This window comes from Portunus trituberculatus, chromosome 41 (assembly GCF_017591435.1).
Source record: "Portunus trituberculatus isolate SZX2019 chromosome 41, ASM1759143v1, whole genome shotgun sequence".
Taxonomy (NCBI): domain Eukaryota; kingdom Metazoa; phylum Arthropoda; class Malacostraca; order Decapoda; family Portunidae; genus Portunus; species Portunus trituberculatus.
The window spans coordinates 30,689,799-30,704,285 of NC_059295.1; the positions used below are offsets into that span (position 1 = coordinate 30,689,799).

General features: G+C 41.2%; 1 protein-coding gene across 2 annotated transcripts in view; it reads right to left on the reverse strand.

The window, feature by feature from the left end:
- The window catches only part of LOC123516428 (serine-rich adhesin for platelets-like), a 385,592-nt gene extending 372,434 nt beyond the window's left edge, over positions 1 to 13,158 (reverse strand). Inside the window, exon 1 of one of the 2 annotated variants that reach the window (XM_045275696.1) lies at positions 12,402 to 13,158. The gene's annotated coding sequence lies outside the window, so the exon portion shown is untranslated. The remainder of the gene's footprint in view (positions 1 to 12,401) is intronic. The other variant, XM_045275695.1, reaches the window with a different exon arrangement.
- Positions 13,159 to 14,487: the final 1,329 nt, after the last annotated feature.

The window sequence follows — 14,487 nt, forward strand, 5'->3', positions numbered from 1 at the left end:
GTAGTTAGCCAAATCCTTCATACAATTTTATTCATTTATTTATTTATTTTTGGGTGAAGAAGGGAACACAATAATAAAAAAAAAAAAAAAAAAACGGCGAGGGTGGTATAAGGGTGCAGCTAAGAGATGTCTTAAGTGTAATATTAGTATCCCTACTACGTATATAGGGCAAGCGTGGCCGAGACCTATTTATAAGTAGAGTACCACTAGTTGTCATATTTCAACCCAAGAACACAGCTATCCCATTAGTCATTCCCGTACTCAGATGAATTATTATCGTGCGCGAGGAAGGTGGAGCGTAGATGAGGTGCGTAATCACATGCACCTGACAGATGGACTTAATGAGGCAAGACAACAATAACAGGTGTGGAGGGAGAGCATTAGAGCGAGCTAATCATTTGGACTGGCCAATTTCCGCTGATTACACGTCATAATGAGAATCTCTAGTCTGCCTGACGTGTGTGTGTGTGTGTGTGTGTGTGTGTGTGTGTGTGTGTGTGTGTGTGTGTGTGTGTGTGTGTGTGTGTGTGTGTGTGTGTGTGTGTGTGTGTGTGTGTGTGTGTGTGTGTGTGTGTGTGTGTGTGTGTGTGTGTGTGTGTGTGTGTGTGTGTGTGTGTGTGTGTGTGTGTGTGTGTGTGTGTGTGTGTGTGTGTGTGTGTGTGTGTGTGTGTGTGTGTGTGTGTGTGTGTGTGTGTGTGTGTGTGTGTGTGTGTGTGTGTGTGTGTGTGTGTGTGTGTGTGTGTGTGTGTGTGTGTGTGTGTGTGTGTGTGTGTGTGTGTGTGTGTGTTGGACAATTTGAGTGCATAATACATACAGCTACAAGACAACTCACTCCCATTTATTTCCCTGCTCTGTTGTTGTTTGTCTCTTTCCTGTTAATTAACTAAGAGTTATAAGATGTGTATTCATACTCCTCCCACTCACACTTGTCCATTCTCAACAAAATGAAAGAAAGAAAAGTTTATATATATATATATATATATATATATATATATATATATATATATATATATATATATATATATATATATATATATATATATATATATGGTTGGATAAAACAAACTTTACCAAGTCTTCTAAATAACGTGCAAAACAATTTGATGTATAGATTTTTTTTTTTTTTTTTTTTTTGGCGATAATACACATTTTTTCCTTCACGCATGCCTTGATGAGCGGCTTGGCGAGGTGAGGCAAGTCTGGATAATCATCAAAGTTTGCACTCCTCGCGTGACTCATGCAAAGGAAGGAAGTGTTTCTGCCCCAGCATAACGCAAGGTTTTTTTTTTTTTTTTTTTTTACATTACAAGGGCACTGGCCAAGGGCAAACACAGTGTTGGAAAAAAAAAAATCCCGCTGGTTGCCAGGCCCTGTTAAAAGAAAAGTAGAAAGAGAAAAACAAAAAATCTAAAAGGAGGGTCCAGTTAACGTAAGAGGTGTCTTGACACTCCTCTTTTGAAAGAGTTTAAGTCATAGGCAGGTGGAAATACAGACACAGGTAGAGAGTTCCAGAGTTTACCAGTGTAGGGAATGAAGGAGTGAAGATACTGGTTAACTCTTGCATTAGGAAGATGGACAGAATAGGGATGAGAAGAAGTAGAGAGTCTTGTGCAGCGAGGCCGCAGGAGGGGGAAGGCATGCAGTTAGCAAGTTCAGAAGAGCAGACAGCATGAAAACAGCGGTAGAAGACAGATAAAGATGCAACATTGCGGCGGTGACTTAAAGAATCAAGACAGTCAGTTAGAGGAGAAGAGTTGATAAGACGAAAAGCTTTAGATTCCACCTTGTTTAGTAAAGCTGTGTGTGGATCCCCCAGACATGAGAGCCATACTCCATACACGGGCGGATAAGGCCCTTGTACAGAGCAAGCAGCTGGGAGGAGAGAAAAATGGACGAAGACGCCATAGGACACCTAACTTCTTGGAAGCTGATTTAGCAAGAGTAGAGATGTGAAATTTCCAGTTTAGATTTTTAGTGAAGGATAGACCGAGTGTGTTTAATGTAGAGGAGAGGGAAGTTGAGTGTTATTGAAGAAGAGAGGATAGTTGTCTGGAAGGTTATGTCGAGTAGATAGTTGTAGAAATTGAGTTTTGAGGCATTGAACAAAACCAGGTTTTCTCTGCCCCAATCAGAAACAAGTGAAAGATCAGAAGTTAGGCGTCCTATAGCATCTCGCCTTGAGTCATTTAATTGTTGTTGGGTTGGGCGTCTGTTGAACGCTGTTGAATAATGCAGGGTGGTATCATCAGCATAGGAGTGGATAGGGCATTGAGTCAGATTTAGGAGATCATTGATGAATAATAGAAAGAGAGTGGGTGATAGGACAGAACCCTGTGGAACACCACTGTTGATAGTTTTAGGGAAGAACAGTGACCGTCTACTACAGCAGCAATAGAACGATCGGAAAGGAAACTGGAGATGAAGGTACAGAGAGAAGGATAGAATCCGTAGGAGGGTAGTTTAGAAATTAAAGATTTGTGCCAGACTCTATCGAAGGCTTTCGATATGTCAAGGCCGACAGCAAAGGTTTCACCGAAGTCCCTAAAAGAGGATGACCAAGATTCAGTTAGGAAAGTAAGAAGATCACCAGTAGATCTGCCTTTACGGAAACCATACTGGCAATCAGAGAGAAGGTTGTGAGCTGATAGATGCCTCATTATCTTCCTATTAAGGATAGACTCAAAGGCTTTAGAAAGGCAGGAAATCAAAGCTATAGGGCGGTAGTTAGAAGGATTGGAGTGGTCACCTTTTTAGGGACAGGTTGAATGTGAGCAAACTTCCAGCAAGAAGGATAAATAGAAGTAGAGAGACACAGATGAAAGAGTTTGACCAGGCAGTGAGCGAGTTCGGAAGCACAGTTTTGAGAACAACAGGAGGGACTCCATCCGGACCGTAAGCCTTCCGAGAATCAAGGCCAGAGAGGGCCAGGAAAACGTCTTTATAAAGAATTTTAATTTTAGGGATGAAGTAGTCAGAGGGTGGAGGAGTAGGAGGAATATGCCCAGAATCATCCAAAGTTGAGTTGGTAGCAAAGGTTTGAGCGAAGAGTTCAGCTTTAGAAAAGAAGAGACAGCTGTAGAGCCATCTGGATGAAGTAAAGGAGGGAAAGACGAAGAAGTAAAGTTGTTAGAGATATTATTGGCTAGATGCCAGAAATCTCGAGAGGAGTTAGAATTGGAAAGACTTTGACATTTTCTATTGATGAAAGAGTTTTTAGTAAGTTGGAGAATAGATTTGGCATGATTACGGGCAGAAATATATAGGGCATGAGTTTCAGCAGTTGGATGGCTACGGAACCGTTTGTGAGCCGCCTCTCTATCATTGACAGCACGAGAACAAGCAGAGTTAAACCAAGGCTTTTTAGCTTTAGGGTTAGAGAAAGTATGAGGAATGTATAGCTCCATGCCAGAGATAATCACCTCTGTTATGCGCTCGGCACAAAGAGAAGGATCTCTGACATGAAAACAATAATCATCCCAAGGAAATCAGAATAGTACTGCCTTAGTTCCTCCCACTTAGCAGAGTTAAAATGCCAGAAGCACCTCCGCTTAGGCGGGTCCTGAGGCTGCACTGGAGTGATAGAACTGGTAACGGAAATTAGATTGTGGTCGGAGGAGCCCAACGGAGAGGAAAGTTTAACAGAGTAAGCAGAAGGGTTGGAGGTTAGGAAAAGATCAAGAATGTTGGGCGTGTCTCCAAGGCGGTCAGGAATACGGGTAGGGAACTTCACTAGCTGCTCTAGGTCATGAAGGATAGCAAAGTTGAAGGTTTGTTCACCAGGTTGGTCAGTGAAAGAAGATGAAAGCCAAAGCTGGTGGTGAACATTGAAATCCCTAAAATGGAGATCTCAGCAAAAGGAAAGTGAGATAAGATGTGCTCCACCTTGGAAGTCAAATAGTCAAAGAATTTTACATAGTCAGAGGAATTAGGTGAGAGGTATACAGCACAGATGAATTTAGTTAGAGAGTGACATTGAAGTCTTAGCCAGATGGTAGAAAATTCTGAAGATTCAAGATTGTGGGCACGAGAGCAAGTGGTGTCGTTACGCACGTATGCGCAACATCCAGCTTTGGATTGAAAATGAGGATAGAGCAAGTAGGAGGGAACAGAAAAGGGGCTGCTGTCAGTAGTCGCAGACAACTGTGTTTCGGTTAGGAAGAGAAGATGAGGTTTAGTAGAGGAGAGGTGGTGTTCCACAGATTGAAAATTAGAACGAAGGCCACGAATGTTGCAGAAATTGATAGTGAAAGTATTAGATGAAGTGTCAAGACACCCAAGGTCGACAGGTTGATGATATTTATCACATAATCCTTAGGCAGCTTAGGCAAACAGTCTTAGCACAGTGGCTAAAGGTTACAATAAAGACTTACTGTTGAATGGCCATAATTATGACACATTGCTGACCAATCTAAAGTTATAGATGAAATTATGTTATTTTCGATGACAGGTACTGTACATGAGGAGAGATACAGGTATGTTTCATTCAGCAAGTACTGCGTGTTGGCTTCACCAACTTTTGTAGCTTCCCTTATGTTCTTACGATTCCTGATCTTTCGAAATAAATGACTAATATAAATTTGAACTATAATCTAATGATGTTTGAGGAGGAAGGACATCTAAAATTAAAAGGACAGCTGACAGAAGTAGGATGGTTGGGTGTATGGAAGGTCGCATTTGCTTACTCGCTAACTGAAATTAACACACACACACACAAACAAAAAAAAAATAAAATATTCAATATAAAGTAAGCAAACATTGCAAAAAATAAAACAAAAACATAAATTATTTGCCACACTGAGAGTGATAACGAAAACAAATCATTCAAAGCCTTCCATAAACATAGAAATACAACACACACACACACACACACACACACACACACACACACACACACACACACACACACACACACACACACACATGTATATTCTAGAAAAAATATACATCAGGCCCAATTACCCACGCGTGAATTTCAGTGATACTTAGCTTTGAGTAAGAGCATGATGAAAAAAAATGGAAAAAAAATAAACTTCCATCGTTCATCAAAAGTTTTCTTTCGGTTAGTTTCAACCCAAAACTCTGCTCTCAGCGTCTCTTGCCAGGCCTGCAAACGCTAACCCTTCCCTCACCCCCTCCCCATAAGCCCTCATACCCTCTGCTTTGACGGGGAGGGATGGGAAAGGATGGAGAAAATATAAAGAGGTAAAAGGGATAGAGAAGGAAGCAAAGGGACGCAGAGGGAAGAAGAGAAACAAGGCGGATAGGGAAGCGAAAGGAAATGGACAACAAAAGGCGAAAAAAGGTAAGGCAAGAAACGAGGCGGATAGAGAAGAGAGGGCGGGACTGAAATAGGAAAGAGGAAAGAGGGAAGAGGGAAGGAAAGAAAGAAACAAAGCTGATACAGAATTCGAAGAGGATATGGAAAAAAGAAAGAAAAAAAGGAAATGGAAAAGTAAAATAGGGTGAAAGAACAGAAGAGAAAAAACAAAAGGGAGAGTGATGAGGAAGAGGGAATGGGGGAGAGGAAAAAATGAGGAAAAGCAGAAAAGAGGGAGAAAAAAGAAAGAGGAAAGAGGAAGACAAAAATGAGAAGAGGGAAAAGAGAAACACGAGGAAGAGAAAGCGGAAAAGGTAAAGAATAGAGGTAAAAAAGAGAAGGAAATTGGAGAAGAGGAAAAGGGAGTGAAGGAGCGGGAAAAAGAGGAGGAAAATAAGAGGGAGGAAATAGAAAGAAAAAGGAAAGAGGGAGAAGAGGAAAAGAACCGGGGAGAGAAAAGGGAGAGGAAAGATAGAGAGGAAAAAAGGAAATCAGGTAAAGAAGAGAGGAAAAAAAGAGAAGGAAGATGGAGAAGTAGTATGACGCTCCATTTTTTCCTTCCATTTTTTTACTCCACTCCACTGCACATTTACGAACTTCTAACTCATTATTCTTATCCTCATTCTCCACGTCTTCCTTCCCTTCCTCCTCAACTTTCCTTCCTTTTATATATTTTCTTCCTCGTTACTGTTATCCTTATCTTCCCTCCTTTCCTTCCCTTTCCTTTCCCTCATCTCTCTTTTCTTCTATTTATTTTTTTGCTTATACTTTTTTTTATCTTCCTCCTCCACGTACTCATCCACCTCCTCTTTCCAGTTTTTCTATTCTAGTTTAGACTTCTATTTTTTTTACTACCAAGCAGCCTAACAATAGAGACGAAAATATCTCCTCCTCCTCCTCCTCCTCCTCCTCTTCTTTCTTCTTCCTCCTCCTCTTCCTCCTCCTCATTATTATCTCTATCATCTAATTTCTCTTCAAGTCTGTCTCTTCGTTTCCTTTCTTCCTTTCATCTTCATCTTATTCGTCTTTCTTCTTTTTCTCCTCGTCCTCGTCCTCCTCCTCTTTTCGGTCTGTATTCTTATCTTCACTTTCTCATCCTTCTTCACTTCCTCTTTATCTCCCTCTGTGTGCTTATCTTTGTCTAATTCGCCTCCTCCTCCTCCTCCTCCTCCTCCTCCTCCTCCTCCTATTTCTCTCTTATTTTCCTCATTTCCCTTCCACTCCTGCTTATCTTCCTCCTATGTTTTTCCTCCCTTATCCTCCTCCTGCTACTCATCTTTGCTCTCTTCCTGCTCCGCTCCTTCATCTCTATCTCGCCTCTCTTGACTCAGACCAAACAAGCGCCTGCTGGTTCAGTTTCGCTGCATATCACTGCTTGTTAGAGCTTCCTCCCCCTTCAGTACTACTCTCGTGGACAATATTTTTAACGTAAGGCAATCAAACGCACACTGTACAAATATAGAACATTCTCAGAGGGGGAGCAGCTGTATCAGAGGGATGTACAGTTTAGCGGTGGCTAGCAAACACATATAACAAAGAACCTCTTATGCCACACTCTCCCTACCTCACCCGTACCTCGCCCAAGACCAAATGAATTAGAAAGGCAAGCAACCCGACCTACTAATTTACCCTCTCCACCTCCGATATTGGCCGCCGTTTGTCTTGCCTCTCGAAACAATGCACACACGCGAACCCTTGTTGCACCCGAAGCACCCGAAGCATGAGTGAGTGAGCCAATGAACCTCCTCGTCCCTCGCTTTCAATTCAAGTCCCATTCGTGGAGGCAAACAGTTGCTGGATAAAAATGTACTGACAAGTGGTATGTTCATGATATAATGCTTACCTATGACGACGCAAATCTGTGGATGATCACGGATGAGGATTGCCGTCATGTAATTCGTGTATATAAGGAAGTAAATAACTAGATGCCACGGCAAATATTAACAGAGAAAATTTTACATCAACTATTTTTTTCATTTTTCTTTATTTATACCATGCGGGCTTTTCACAGGAATTTATGGGCTATAGGGGATACTTTTTGGGGTGCCTCCTATCTCAAAGCCCACCCGCTAGAAAGCCGTCGCCCCGAATGAAGGAAGCCCAACCTACACTCGGACCGTGGACAGGATTCGAACCCGTGCGCTTGGAGACCCCGCGGACCCCAAAGCATGCATGGTTCCACTGTACTGATATTTATCTATTATAATTTTAATCTGCAGATGAGCACCGACGGGGAGTTGCTATTGATTGTGATGCAGTCCATTTGCATCTTCTACAAAACTTTTTTTTTTAAGTTTCCTAAAAACATAATTTTTTTTGTATCACTTGTGTTTGTCAATAAACTACCACTAATATGAGCTATCTATGCAAAGTATAAATGCATGGCCGTTCCTTGCATCACTATTCAAAAATCAATAACACCATCAGTAAACGAGTTTTGAAGATTTGTCGAGTTTCGTTTTACCTTTAGTGTCTCAATTGCCGATGTAAACAGACGATGTTCTATTGATTTATTGGATCAGCAGTAATGTTACTATCAATGACTGTATGAAACCATTTAAAACCATTTAAAACGTAATATCTAAATGTTAGGTAAAGACTGTTTTGAATAGACACATGCAGCGGCAGTGGCAAGGTGGCAAGGCAAGTACAAGGAGCATCATGGCGAGCTGGACAACTAAGCATTTATGTAGGACACGGGGAGACCAGGGTGCAACAACGAATAGCTATTGCAGGTCGCGGGCAGTGTGCCGGAGCGGGCGTGCAGGCTGGTCACGTGGGCGAAGCGGCGGGCGGGCGGGCGGTCGGGCGGGTGCAGGTGCAGGGGCGTGATGAATAATCGTGAATAATGCCATGATATATCACTCGTGCGCAGGACCAGAGGTGCAATTACCGGAAATTTCGCAGGGAGATATATGTGAGTGAAGGAGGGAGATATTTTTTTGTCGATATAATTTGTCTGATAAATATGATAACACTTCCATGCATCACCGCGAAACAATATATACCAACAACCCCTGAAGAATATAAATCGTTTAATTTAGATTTGACTTATGTACCCGACGATCTTCGATTTTTTTACAGAGTACCAATGCTGTTTTCCATCATATACTTTCGGTCGCAGTGTGTTAGTACCTATCGAGTTATATTTATGAGGTATAGATAAGAATATATTAAGGACTATTATACATTTCAGCGGTGGACAAGCGGCGTTATTTGCAGATATCTCCTAAATGAAAGTGTGCCCCCCCCCCACACACCCATCCAAACCATTCCTAACCACTACTACGTCTTCCCCGTCTCGGAAGTTCTCGCCCTCTTTATCCCTCCTCTCCTCTCCCTAGCTCCTCGCCTCCCTCACTCCTGTGTCCCTCCCTACTTCTCCCACCACTGCATTTATACATTATAATGTTCTGTAAGTGTGTATGTATAGATATGATTATTAACGAGTATGGTACAATTTCATGAAGGCAAGAAGTGGTTCACGTTGATAATTACTGTACAACAGCACGTTTACGTGTAGTATATAGAAGAGCCATGTTTGCAGTCGTTATGGTCAACCATGTGAACATGATGTGCTGGAATTACCTGTGACCTGGACCTTCTACTGTTAGGAAAAGTTGATACTCTTATTGCGTACTGTCTACCTATTGATCATAAAAGTGGTCCAGTTTATATATAATATTATTTTGTTGTTAGATACGTTGCTTATTATCCAGCTATACGGCCATTAACAGCGGAATTAGCTATTGCTTTCACGGTCGTTTGACCCACTCTGGTTTTCATGTCCACATATACCAGCAATTGTATTAAATAATATTATTAATGTATGATATGTATGTACATACTGACGTATGTAACTATTATACCTATACGTATGTAATTACAATAGGGAAAAAAAATCAAAGGTGGAAGGCTGATGGTGTGAAGAGGGAAGCGGGGAAGAGGGTCATGCGATACTGGGGTAGAGAAGGAGTGGTCTGGGGGTTCTTCAGGGTGGTGGTGGTGGTGGTGGAGGGGTTAGACGAGTACCCCACACTCGTCCGATTCTGTATAACACCTTTGATATGATGACTGGATTAGGCGTAATATCACTCAGTAAACTCCTCACATAACACATATAGCACTGTGGTATGTTAACCATAAATTACGAACGGATGTTCAAGGTAGTGTGTTGAAATATCATACTCATCCAACGATTCGTTTAGGAGATATCTGCAAAAAACACCGTTTGTCCACCGGTGAAATGTATAGTAGTAACAATTACCACTGGAGTTCTGTCAGTCTTGGTAATTGTTCTGGTCGATGTTGTTAATAGTGGTTATATTCAATGTTAACTTACCACACTTCATGTCCCGTTTTTTCTTTTTTTCCCCTTTTTCTATCGTATGCCTTGAGGAGCTTGTAACGAGAAAAGATTAAATGAAGATTTTTCTGTGATGTAAATTTACCGAGATATGAAGCATCACCTCTCAGCCAGGAACATGTTTGATAAGGTTGCAGGGAAGTCATTACGTGGGGAACCCTGTGTTGGGAATTGGGCCAGCGAGGATGTTATTACGTGGGGATACACTAATCACCTGGCAGCCATATGAAAGGTTCTCCACACACTCCCCTTCATCACCAGGAAGCTCCTCATACATGCTACTACTCAGTTTTCTTTTGAAGCATCACAAAAAGATGGTAATCTACCTGAAGGGGAACACACTTCTAGCTGTCAGAAGCACCCTGTTCTGGAACTGAACTCTGACACGTGCCTTAGAATTTGGGACAAAACACTTAAATCATAAGATAATTTTCTTTTTTTATACATTGATCAATAACAACTGTGCTCGACGCGAATGTAGATAAAACAAGTGGTAAAAGGGACAAACCAATCATCTACCCTCCTCTCTGTTTTGGTTACTGTCGCTAGAATTCTCCAATATGGCCTGATTCGGCCCTCGCTCCTACGAAAGGCATCACATTCCACCTCCACAATTGCCTTTTTACAATTAACATTCCGGCATCCACCCATTGCCCCTAGAACACTGTCAACCCGAAGAATTATGAAATTTTCTAATCTTTGAAAACTTAACTAACCCCATTACTCGACGACAATATCAACAATGTGAAATTTCCCATTTCATGAATACCTTATCTTACCTCAGTACGAGTACTAAATAGCTCCCTCTGAGTTTAGATGGCCACCTTGATAACACACGAGCTATGGACTTAAGCACTTAAGCACTGGTACATGGACGCCCAGGGGAATGTAAACAAAACGTGTCCGCAGTTACAAAACTGGCGAAAAGACGGGACTGTTCTTCTGCTAAGTCAAGTAGCAACATTCCAGTTCTATCCTACTCCACTACTATCCTGCACGTCTCGTTATTTACATATTTCCTATTTTTCACCCCTTTCACCTACCATATGGTAGTTTTTTTTTTTTTTTTTACGTAGGGAAGAGGGCCAGCCAAGGGCAAAAAAAAGAAAGTTAGAAAAAAGCCCACTTGAGTGCTGGCTCTCCAAAGAGTACAAAAAGTGCCAAAACCGTCAGCCAGAATTAGGGGAGTGTAGGTCCTGTCATGGTGAGTTGAAGAATAAACGAGTAATGTATTTATCCGCTTTCATTTCTATCACTAAGAACTAATTTGCATGACAATAAGGCCAACCCTTTCAAAAATCCGTTATTGATAATAGCCATAAGTGAAAAAGTCTCGAATATCTTAATCCTCTCCATAAATTGTATTTACGTGTAAGGAAGAGCCTCGTTTCTTTCGCTGCATCACTAATCAAATAATCAATATCCCGTTATATAAAGAAACGCTGTCCGGCTAGCAGCGGTACCACTATTGGCATTCTTGCGGGAAGGAACCAAACATGCTACACACTACACCCACCACCCAGTCATTACTTGGTAACCAGCTGGGTGATCTTTAATGGTACAGGGATACTGATCAGACTCCCCGACCAGCTCAAGTCGCGCCAAGCTCTCTGAACTAAAAAAGCTCTAGACACTAACCCTCTTGATCTGAACTAACGGGCATTACTCCTCACACTCACCCATCTACAGCAGTGGGTAATAGTGCCTATTACTTTATAAATCTCACACAAAATCCATTAATGTTCATGTTTTTTTTGTGTCTATCTTCTCATTTACTTATATATTCTTGATGGAGGATTACGTTTTCGAGAACCTGGTGCCACATGTTTAGTTATGTCGCCTCATGTTTATTTACCATTACCCCAGCATGCAAGGCCAGTCACTCACCCTCCTAATAGACAAACATGCAGCATTGGACTTGTTTCTATAATCACATTATTCTAAATATTTACGTGTTTGCATATCCTTTGGTGGATTTTTACGATTGCAACATTACTAAATTTTATTATACTTTTTATCTAACCTAACTGGTACACTGGTGATAAAGATCTGCTATTGGTATTTCATTCATTATTTGTGAAACATTTTGTAAATACACATTTACACATTAAAAAAAATCTTAAATAATCAATGGTCACATATCCATCAGGCTCATCACTGTTTAGTCATCTATAGTCTCACTATTTATTAAGAGAACAACATACAATTTGAGTATCAGTCTGAAGAGCCTCTGATATCAATAACAAATGTTACTGTTATTACATCATACAAAATGCGTAACACTGGAAAAATATATTGGTAAAGGAACTAATTTGTAAAATAATTGCATATTGAGATTGTACATTTGAAGCATTTTACATATATGAAGGTGCTTTGAGAGAGTCCGAAAGCTATGCAGATTTGCTAAATGATTTTCTCTGATTTTTGAGTACTAATACGAGTTCATTGCTGGAAGGGATAAGGTATATATTAAGAGTTAGGCGGTCATACTGTTATAAAATTTCGTAAACCTATGGAATGAATATGAGTTATGTTTGTTGTTGGTTGTTATAACACAAGTTGGAATAAACAGGAGGAAGAGAAGGAGGAGAAAGAATGCCAATGCACAGTCGCAGTCTTCTGGCAGAAGAGTCACAAGTAGAAGTACTTGGCATATTCCATTAATTAACTGCGACATCCACATTACAATGGTTTCCTCAATCACCATCGGTTACTCACCTTCAACAGTAACTTCCTCAGGTTACGAACAAACAATTAAGGAAGTCAGCAGCACACAGGTTACAATGGCGTCACTAGCGTCTGACGAGGTATACACTGAGGCGAGGAAGGACGCGTCGTCATGCACGTGTTGCCAAGTAAACATTCTGTGGCTGCCACGGAGACCACTATCATCACACCACCCAGCGTCACTACACTTCACAAATCCCGCTGACTGATTACCCCACGTCCTTACAAAATGTCAAAGTGTTATGATGTCACAGTCACAAAGCCATCAGCAGGTGAAGATGGAGGCGTCTAGAACAGGAGGGCTATCTCCGCCAAAATACCGGTTTTCACTTTTTGGTGGGATGTAATAGGCTTATCCCTCTACTTATGAACAGCGTTGGCCGCATTTCGATATCGACCCTTGTTCGTGGTAGCTAAAGGTCTTAAAGTCCAGCGCTTTCTTGCTAGACCAAGCCGTGAGATAGCGAGCAAGAGGGGTATCGCCGCCAGGATTATTCTCTTAATCCTGTCGCCGCCATGCGCCACCACGTGGGTCTCAGCCAATCACCGCGCGAGGCGCCGAGCCCGCCTCTCAGCGAGCCAATCATAGCGTCCGTCCATCTTTGTTGTTCCACGGCGTGTTTACATAGTCCCATTTAAACTTTTTCCTTGCTATTATTTCTCGCTTTCCATTGCCTTTCAGCCCAGCGCAAGGTGATTTTTTGGTATTATTTTGTCACCTGCATCACTGGGATATTTTGTATAAAGTGTACAATCAGCTGGCTGCCTGTACTAAGCTGGCAAAAATACATGAACCTGGATTTTTCCACCCCCCACAATCTTTGAATCAGTGTTCTCGCGCCTCAGTAGGCCTCACTGTAAGATCGCATTGTGTTCATTTTTTCGAGGATTACACCCTATTTCGTCCGTCAAGCTGCACGTCGCAAGGTAAGGGGGCGGGTCGAGGATGACTCCACGGAGGAGGACGAAGACCGCCTGGAGGATGACCCTGACTTCTAACCCCTCCCCACCCGCCCCTCAGTTACCTAGGCTGTACTCAACACTTCAGTAAGTGTTGGTGTCTTTGTATTAAAATAAAGTAATAATCAGTTGCAGCAATCGTAAGTGCCATGGCTAAAATTTAATAGTTGAAAATTTATAAGGAAATTACCTTAACTTTATATCATATACATTTTTAGTTGCAAACTATTATTATTATATCTTAATACAGTCCTAAAAACTGTTTTCCATTATCAATCCCTTTTATTTTGATGTATTTTCATGATGTTTTATTGTTGCAGTGTAATTGTACAAAAAGAGTTTTCGTGATGGGGATAATTTTGTTTTTTTCCTCTAATGAGGTATTTTTTTCAAGGATAGATTATTTTCTTTTACATATTCGGAAAGGTCTGTTCCAGGTGCGTATTTTCATATATAATACTTTTCTCTTGGATCAATGGTTATAGAGTTACACTTTCATAAACATTGCCAAACTTTAAACGCGATTTACTTAAAACTAACTTTTGGCGGGGATACCCCTCTTGTTCTAGACGCCTCATGTACTCTATCTCACATCGCCGCGCCTGGCCAAGTGTTGCCAGATTTTCCTAATGAAAAGTAGCAGAAATACACTTGAAAAGTAGCGAATTTCACAACAATGTCGCCCAATACAAAAAGAAAATACTACCTGATTAATTTAAGCACTATATTTTGTCCTTACCACTATCCTCTCACAATTCTTTCCATGGGGTTTGGGAGGGGGGGAGGGGAGTTCTCTTTCACGATGTACCTATCTTTTCATGTTTTCTTTCTTCTTATTATTTTTTATTTATTTATTTATTTTTATTTTATTTATTTATTTTTTTTTTTTTTGGCAAACGCAGGGTCCTTCAACCAAGCATTCTGAAAAGCTTTGTCGTATTTTGACCAAGAATGAACTCAAGAATGAAGATTTCACTAATAAATATGGAGGGCGAGCACTGAACACCGTTTGATAAAACTAAGCACAGCAGTAAGCGGGCTAGCGACCGAGCCGGGCGAGACACGTCACGTACACGAACACAACACGATCAGCCAGCTATACCTACTCAACACACAC